This window comes from Procambarus clarkii, chromosome 17, assembly GCF_040958095.1.
Source record: "Procambarus clarkii isolate CNS0578487 chromosome 17, FALCON_Pclarkii_2.0, whole genome shotgun sequence".
Taxonomy (NCBI): domain Eukaryota; kingdom Metazoa; phylum Arthropoda; class Malacostraca; order Decapoda; family Cambaridae; genus Procambarus; species Procambarus clarkii.
Genome location: NC_091166.1, coordinates 27,128,124 through 27,136,093, shown reverse-complemented (window position 1 = coordinate 27,136,093; position 7,970 = coordinate 27,128,124).

Sequence of the window (7,970 nt, the reverse complement as noted above, 5' to 3'; positions counted from 1 at the left end):
TAAGATAAGCATCTTATTGCTTCGTAATTACAATTATTACCTAACCTATGCCTATAATAGGTTAAGTAACAATTGTAATTACGAAGCAAAAAGATGCTTATTTTAACATACTAAGTAGGTTAGGTACGGTCGGTGTTTTCTATGAAGCTTTTCAAGGGAAGCTATTATGTCTAGTATGTCACCTATGCACGCAACTAATAAGTCAATATTGGCTTATTAAATTTGCGAGAACGGGTTGGCGGGGTTACATAGTGTGTCAAGAACTACCTACGTGATGCTAAACAGTCCAATCTCACACAAGACAGTCATATGGGCAGTAAAGGCTTGCAGAGACGCATAAAGGAGTCCAGGACTGAACCCCAACAATTCATTTTTAGCTAAGCAAGTTACAATCATGACGAGCTAGTTACAAATTTCAATATAAGTCAATACATCATCACGGAGACGCGATCTCTACCTACAATTGTTTTTCTTAACTGTGATCATTGAAATGTATGCATGTTTACTCAATCTCCATCACCTCTTCTTCCTACAGCCATTACTGTTGTGCAGAGCTTGTATCACACAACGGCGTTATCATAGCAAGTCAATGTCATAGAATGTTCAAGACTCCTGAATGAATGAACCGGCAGTCCATCTCGGTAAGGTCTAACCTTTGCGGCGGTTTGAGACGTTGTGAGATAGACAAGGTAATGGGACGGCCTTACCCTCTCCCCATCCACCCCCACCAAACCCCTACCCCTACCACCCCCCTCCATGCCCAAACCAAGTATCACTGCACCCTTCCCAGACCAGATGTTCTGTGCAAAGCCTTAGTATCATCATTCTTTGCTCAAATAACATTTTTTTTTAAGAATATCCAGACATAAGCTGGTCTTCAATCTTATTATTATAACAAATCATAATTTGTTGTAAACACAACTGCGTGGGATATACATAGCAGTCAGTGGTTTCTCTCTCTCTCTCTCTCTCTCTCTCTCTCTCTCTCTCTCTCTCTCTCTCTCTCTCTCTCTCTCTCTCTCTCTCTCTCTCTCTCTCTCTCTCTCTCTCTCTCTCTCTCTCTCTCTCTCTCTCTCTCTCCAGATCATTTAATAGTTGGGGAAAGTAACATCATCTCCTTTCTCCTGCTACCGCTGTTCACGTATCTTTCTCCATTTCACTTAGACTGACAGCGCACCAGAGGATGGACGACTAATGTCAATTTTCGAGCCCCCATCACTCACACCTTTACAACCTTGTAAGGTAACACGACCAACATGATGACATCGTTCTTTGCTCAAATATCATTAATGTAACATGATCAATATACTAACTTCGTTCTTTGCCCAAATAACATTTTAAGAGTAACGAGCAAATTTCTGTCCGATGTCTGAATAATGAAATGTAAACCATGTTTAGCCATTACATCCAAACACAATAAAATATTACCACAAGCTTGTTTAGTTCTTGTATCACATAACGTAACGTAGCGTTTATTCAACAACTGATAGACATAGCATAATATAGCTTCATATTCACAGTGGTAAAACAAACATACACATCACGGTCAGTCCTCGCTTTACCTCAAACACGCCGTTCATTCTCTCTCCATTAGGCGAGTAATGTTCCTCACATACAATACTCCATCTTCATTACATCTCTTACCATATAAATATTGGCGTCTACCCGTTTTAGCCCTCTGTAACACAATGTAACGTAACGCAAATCAACTTTTTGCAGTCCAAAATGTCATTTTGAAACGGAAAGTGAGGGTTAGTCCATCTCCATTACATCTCTTGCCATATAAATAATTGGTGTCTACCAGTTTTAGACCCTGTAACACATTGTAACGTAACGAGGAAATCGTCATCATCATCATCATCTTATTTCTACAGACCAAATATCGTTTTTAAATGAAAGTATGACTTAGTCCATCTTCATTACATCTCTCACCATATGAAATATTGGCCTCTACCAGTTTTAGCCCTCTGTAACACAATGCAACGTAACGTAACGTAACGCAAATCAACATTTTTTTGCAGTCCGAAATATCATTTTTTAATGAAAGTATGACTTAGTCCATCTCCATTACATCTCTTACCATATAAATATTGGCGTCTATCAGTTTTAGCCCTATGTAACACAATGCAACGTAACGTAACGTAAGGCAAATCAACTTTTTGCAGTCCAAAATGTCATTTTTTTTAAATGAAAGTATGACTTAGTCCATCTCTTACCATATAAATATTGGCCTCTACCCGTTTTAGCCCTCTGTAACACAATGTAACGTAACGTAACGCAAATCAACTTTTACAATCCAAAATGTCATTTTTAAATGAAAGTATGAGTTAGCCCATCTCCATTACATCTCTTACCATATAAATATGGACCTCTGCCAGTTTTAGCCCTCTAACACAATGTAACGTAACGTAACGTAACGCAAATCAACTTTTGCAGTCCAAAATGACATTTTTAAATAAAAGTACGACTTAGTCCATCTCCATTACATCTCCTTCCATATGAATATTACGGACTACCAGTTTTAGCCCTCTGTAACACAATGTAACGTAACGTGGAAAATCATCTTTGTCGGATGACCAAATAACATTTTTGAAAATGACATCCATGTTTAGCCATTACATCCAAACACAAGAAAAATATTACCACTTTTCTTGAGAAACTTATATGCGGAGATCATATCTCTAGACTCCACACAATAAGCCACACATCACACATCTTCTGTTTTCAAATCGCAGCTCGCATCTAATTTAATGTTATTTTTTTTTTGCAGAAACTATGTTTTGAGAATATGCTCAATGTCGGCAATTACTATTCGTATCATCAAACTCCTTTCAGTCAACAAAAACAAGCAGAGGTGTCGCATAAACCACTAAAGATTTGATGTATGCAAGGTACATCATTTTTGACAATTCTGTCGCCGACTCACCTTAGCGAGATGACTGCACGCAACAGTACCCGAGCACTCCTAATAATTTTATTCAAGCACTGTTAACATAGCATAATGTAAGATTTTTTTCACATTTCATATCGCGTGTGTAGATTAGAGAGAGAAAGCAAACATAGCTTGCAGCTAGTCAAAACTTATCATAACAGATATGATTTCACAGAGTTTTCAACCTTTGCCAGTTTTTCAATGTTTTCTCTTCACTCGTGCTAAGTGAGTCAGACAAAATGTGACATTTCATTTCATTATTACCCAGGCAATATGCTATTAGCTAGATAGTCAAAACATATAACAAGCATTATTTCACAGGAATTTTTTTCTAGCAAATATGATTCCTTTAAGCAGTTCAACACATCAAACACCAGCAGTCCGCAAATTCCCTTTAGTCAATAAACATCTTTTACAGTATTTCTTGACTAAAATAGCACTCCAAAACATAAGTGGTCATTTTTATTCTCACTGTCACACTATAGTCAATAATTTGTTTCGCAGAGTGACAAGTTATGCCTAGTGACGAGATTTCACGGTGAGCATAGTTTAAGAGAGTTCACACTGTATTAATTACGGTCATGGATATCTTATGTTATGTTTATGAAGATCATTACTTCTTATTTTTAACATTTTTTCTTACCACACAGCTTTTCCGTCTTCTCATATTCTTTTTCAAATAAAGTTCGCATACTGTTTTCCAGTAGATTGGCTTCACATTACATATATTAATCAATTTTCAAATTCAGTTCAGTTTCTTTTCAATATCACAGCTTTGTTGTCCCCCTGCCAGTATCTAGTTCAAGACCTCTTATTATCATTGTCATTAATACTGCTATCATCAACCATGTATTGGATGTCTCAGACATTCAGTTAACAACTTTTTTTTTTTTTTTTTTGAGATATATACAAGAGTTGTTACATTCTTGTACAGCCACTAGTACGCGTAGCGTTTCGGGCAAGTCCTTAATCCTATGGTCCCTGGAATACGATCCCCTGCCGCGAAGAATCGTTTTTTCATCCAAATACACATTTTACTGTTGCGTTAAACAGAGGCTACAGTTAAGGAATTGCGCCCAGTAAATCCTCCCCGGCCAGGATACGAACCCATGACATAGCGCTCGCGGAACGCCAGGCGAGTGTCTTACCACTACACCACGGAGACTGCATGCCACAATAAGCCACACATTAAACTTAGTGTTTAATGAACGCGAGAATCACTTGACGTGTGCTCATTTTAGTTTAGTTTAAAGTTTTCCATCTTGAATTAATACTACTATCACCAACTATGTATTGGATAGCTCAGACATTCAGTTAACATCTCATTAAGTGAAAATCACTTCATGCGAGCTCATTTTTAGTTTAGGATAAGGTTTTTTCCATCGTGAAATACTATTATCATTAACCAGGTATTGGGTAGCTCTACCATTCAGTTTACATCTCAGTAACTGTTTACTGAACATTGTTATCCCTCCATGCGACCTCATTTTTTAGTTTAAAGTTTCTCCATCGTAAAAAATAAAATATTACTATCACCAGCCATGTATTGGGTGGGTCAACCATTCAGTTTACAACTCAGTAACAGTTTACTGAACATAGATATCCCTCCATGTGACCTCATTTTTTTAGTTTAAAGTTTCTCCATCGTTAAAAATAAAATATTACTATCACCAGCCATGTATTGGATGGCTCAACCATTCAGTTTACATTTCAGTAACTGTTTACTGAACATTGTTATCCCTCCATGCGACCTCATTTTTTAGTTTAAAGTTTCTCCATCGTAAATAAAAAATAAAATATTACTATCACAAACCTCATATTGACCGGCTACAGCATTCAGTTTACAACTCAGTAAGTGTTTACTGAATGCAAAATCGCTACATGTGTGGTCATTTAGTGTAAAGTTTCTCAATCTTAAAATATTGCTATCATCATCAACCATGCATTGACCGGCTCCAGCATTCAGTTTACAACTCAGTAAGTGTTTACTAAATGCAAAATCGCTACATGTGTGGTCATTTAGTGTAAAGTTTCTAAATCTTAAAATATTACTATCATCATCAACTATGCATTGCCTTGCTTAGTCTTTCAGTTTACAACTCAGTGAGTGTTAACTGAACGTGGAAATTATCACGTGTGAGCTTTTAGTTTAGTTATAAGTTTCACATTCAATTAAATACTATCATCAACCCCGTATTGGGCTGTCGGGCATTTAGTTATCCACTCGGCGAGTGTTTACTGAACGTCGAAATCATTCCCTGTGTGGCCATTTTTTACTTGAACCCGTCTCCACTCCAAACCAGTCAGGACCTGCGGTCCTGACTCGGACCGCAGGTCCGGTTTGGAGTGGAGACGGGTTCAAGTTAAAAATGGCCACACAGGAAATGATTTCGAATGATAACATTGTTATCCCTCCATGCGACCTCAATTTTTAGTTTAAAGTTTCTCCATCGTAAATAAAAAATAAAATATTACTATCACAAACATCCGATTTTGCAGCCACCGGATGCCACGGTGGCTGTCAGGTCAGCTCTACAGTATACATGACCAGGTGACTGTCAGGTCAGCTCTACAGTATACATGACCAGGTGGCTGTCAGGTCAGCTCTACAGTATACATGACCAGGTGGCTGTCAGGTAAGCTCTACAGTATACATGACCATGTGGCTGTCAGGTCAGCTCTACAGTATACATGACCACGTGGCTGTCAGGTCAGCTCTACAGTATACATGACCACGTGGTAAGCGAGCTACAAAGTATACATGATCACGTTATATCTACAGTGCAACCGTTGATTAATGCCAACATAAGTAAACACAGTGGTGACCTCTGATGACCCAGAGGTCATAAAAGTCTTGACAGGAGTCAACGTTTTCATTCTTAAAATAACAGGAGTCTTGAATTAAGACTTTTCTGATAAGTACTTGAGGGCAGTTTTCACTCCTTAATGGTTATCACTTCCTTCAGATAAAGGTTCTTAGTGTTACTTAGTGTTGAGGTGAAGCTCTATATACAACCTGTCCTCCAAATAGAATGTCGCATTTTGACGTATACTCTATCTAAGGCATTTTTGACGAACTAGAAAATGATAGCGGCTCCCGAAATTTTCCTACTATCCCGTTTCTGTTTAGGGCCCTTTGCTAGGTTAATGGGAATTCAGTACAACAGATTCTTGACGTTGGAAAACCTTAGGAGGACGGGCTGCTATATAATGCTTTGTGAGTCTTGACTAATGAGAGTCACGGTCAGTGTCTGGGGTCACCCGCTGGGGTCACGACGGTCCTCAGGTTGACCCCATATAATCAAAGCTCTTCCTTTTTCCTTAAGTCAACACTTTAATATAATTTTCCAAAACACGTAATAAATTCAGCAACCGAACTTGTTGAATAAAGTCCTGAACAGCAGATGAAACAGTCACCTCAGAAGTTTAGCTTCAGTAACAATTAAAAGGGAATAAGAATCAAAGATATAACTGGGGGTTTAAATAAAACTTTATATATAAAGTCCACTACGGGCTCACCATAGCCTGTGCTACTTGGAACTTTTTTGTTCTTAGTAGATGAATCTCAAACAACAACAGATACTTAATATAATATTTTACTGCGAAATTTCTATGGTTTATTATAACAACAGGTTATTATTGAAGGTTATTAATACAACAGGTTATTATTGAAGGTTATTATAGCAACAGGCTATTATTGAAGGTTATTAGTACAACAGGTTATTATTGTTGAAGGCTATTATAACCGGCTATTAGTTTTTATTATTACTGCAAGTTATTATTACAACAGGCTATTATTGAGGGTTATTATTACAACAGGCTATTATTGAAGGTTATTATAACAACAGGCTATTATTGAAGGTTATTATAACAACAGGCTATTATTGAAGGTTATTATAACAGGTTATTATTTTAGATTATTACTGCAGGTTATTATTACAACAGGCTATTATTGTATGTTATCACTGCAGGTTATTATTACAACAGGTTATTATTGTATGTTATCACTGCAGGTTATTACAACAGGTTATTATTGTATGTTATCACTGTAGGTTATTATTACAACATGCCATTATTGTATGTTATCACTGCAGGTTATTATTACAACAGGTTATTATTGCATGTTACTACTGCAGGTTATTATTACAACAGGCTATTATTGAATGATAATACGGGTTATTTCAACAGGTAAATATTGTAGGTTATTACTGAAAGCTATTATTACAACAGGCTTTTGCTGTAGGTTATTACCGCAAGTTACTATCACAATAGGCTCTTAGCCTGTTGAGATAATAACTTGCCTCCATCACAACAGAAGGGTTTTTGTGTCGGTTATAGGGCAGGTTATTATTCCGGCTTGCTGTTTATTGATATTGATGCCAAATAGTGTGGCGGATTATAATAACAATTTACAAGGGAAGTTTTAACAACTGGTTGTTAAGACTGATCATTTACACAAGTTGGTTGTTGTGGCTGGTAATTACACCAGGCTATTAGGAAAAAATTAATTCGGAAAGTTATTACCTGAGGATATTGAGACAGGTTATTCGGGCACAGAGTTATGAGGAAGTTGTTATTTAAGGTGTTACAGCATGATTTTGTGTTTTATTATTTCTGCAAGATATTATGTGCAGCAATATCTTTGATGTTAAATATGCATGTTATTGCATCAGGTTATTATTGTGTGTTATTACTGGAGATCATTAGGACGAGTAAATATGTAAAACTTTTGCAGATGATTATTACTTTGTTATTATTTCCAGTTATTGCTGATCTTCTTTACAGTTGGTTATTAACTGAGATCACTACGAGCGGTTATTTCAGCAGGATAATACTACAGTGTCTTATGGCTGGTAATTAAGATTGGTTATTTTTCTTCATTCAAATTATTAATAAAAATTTTAACACATAATTTATATACCCCACCTGAGTTGTATAAATTACTAGGTTGAGGATTTTATTAATCAGGAAGAGTCATGGCCAGTGTGTGGGGTCACCCGCTGGGGTCACGATGGTCCTCAGGTCAGTGTGTGGGGTC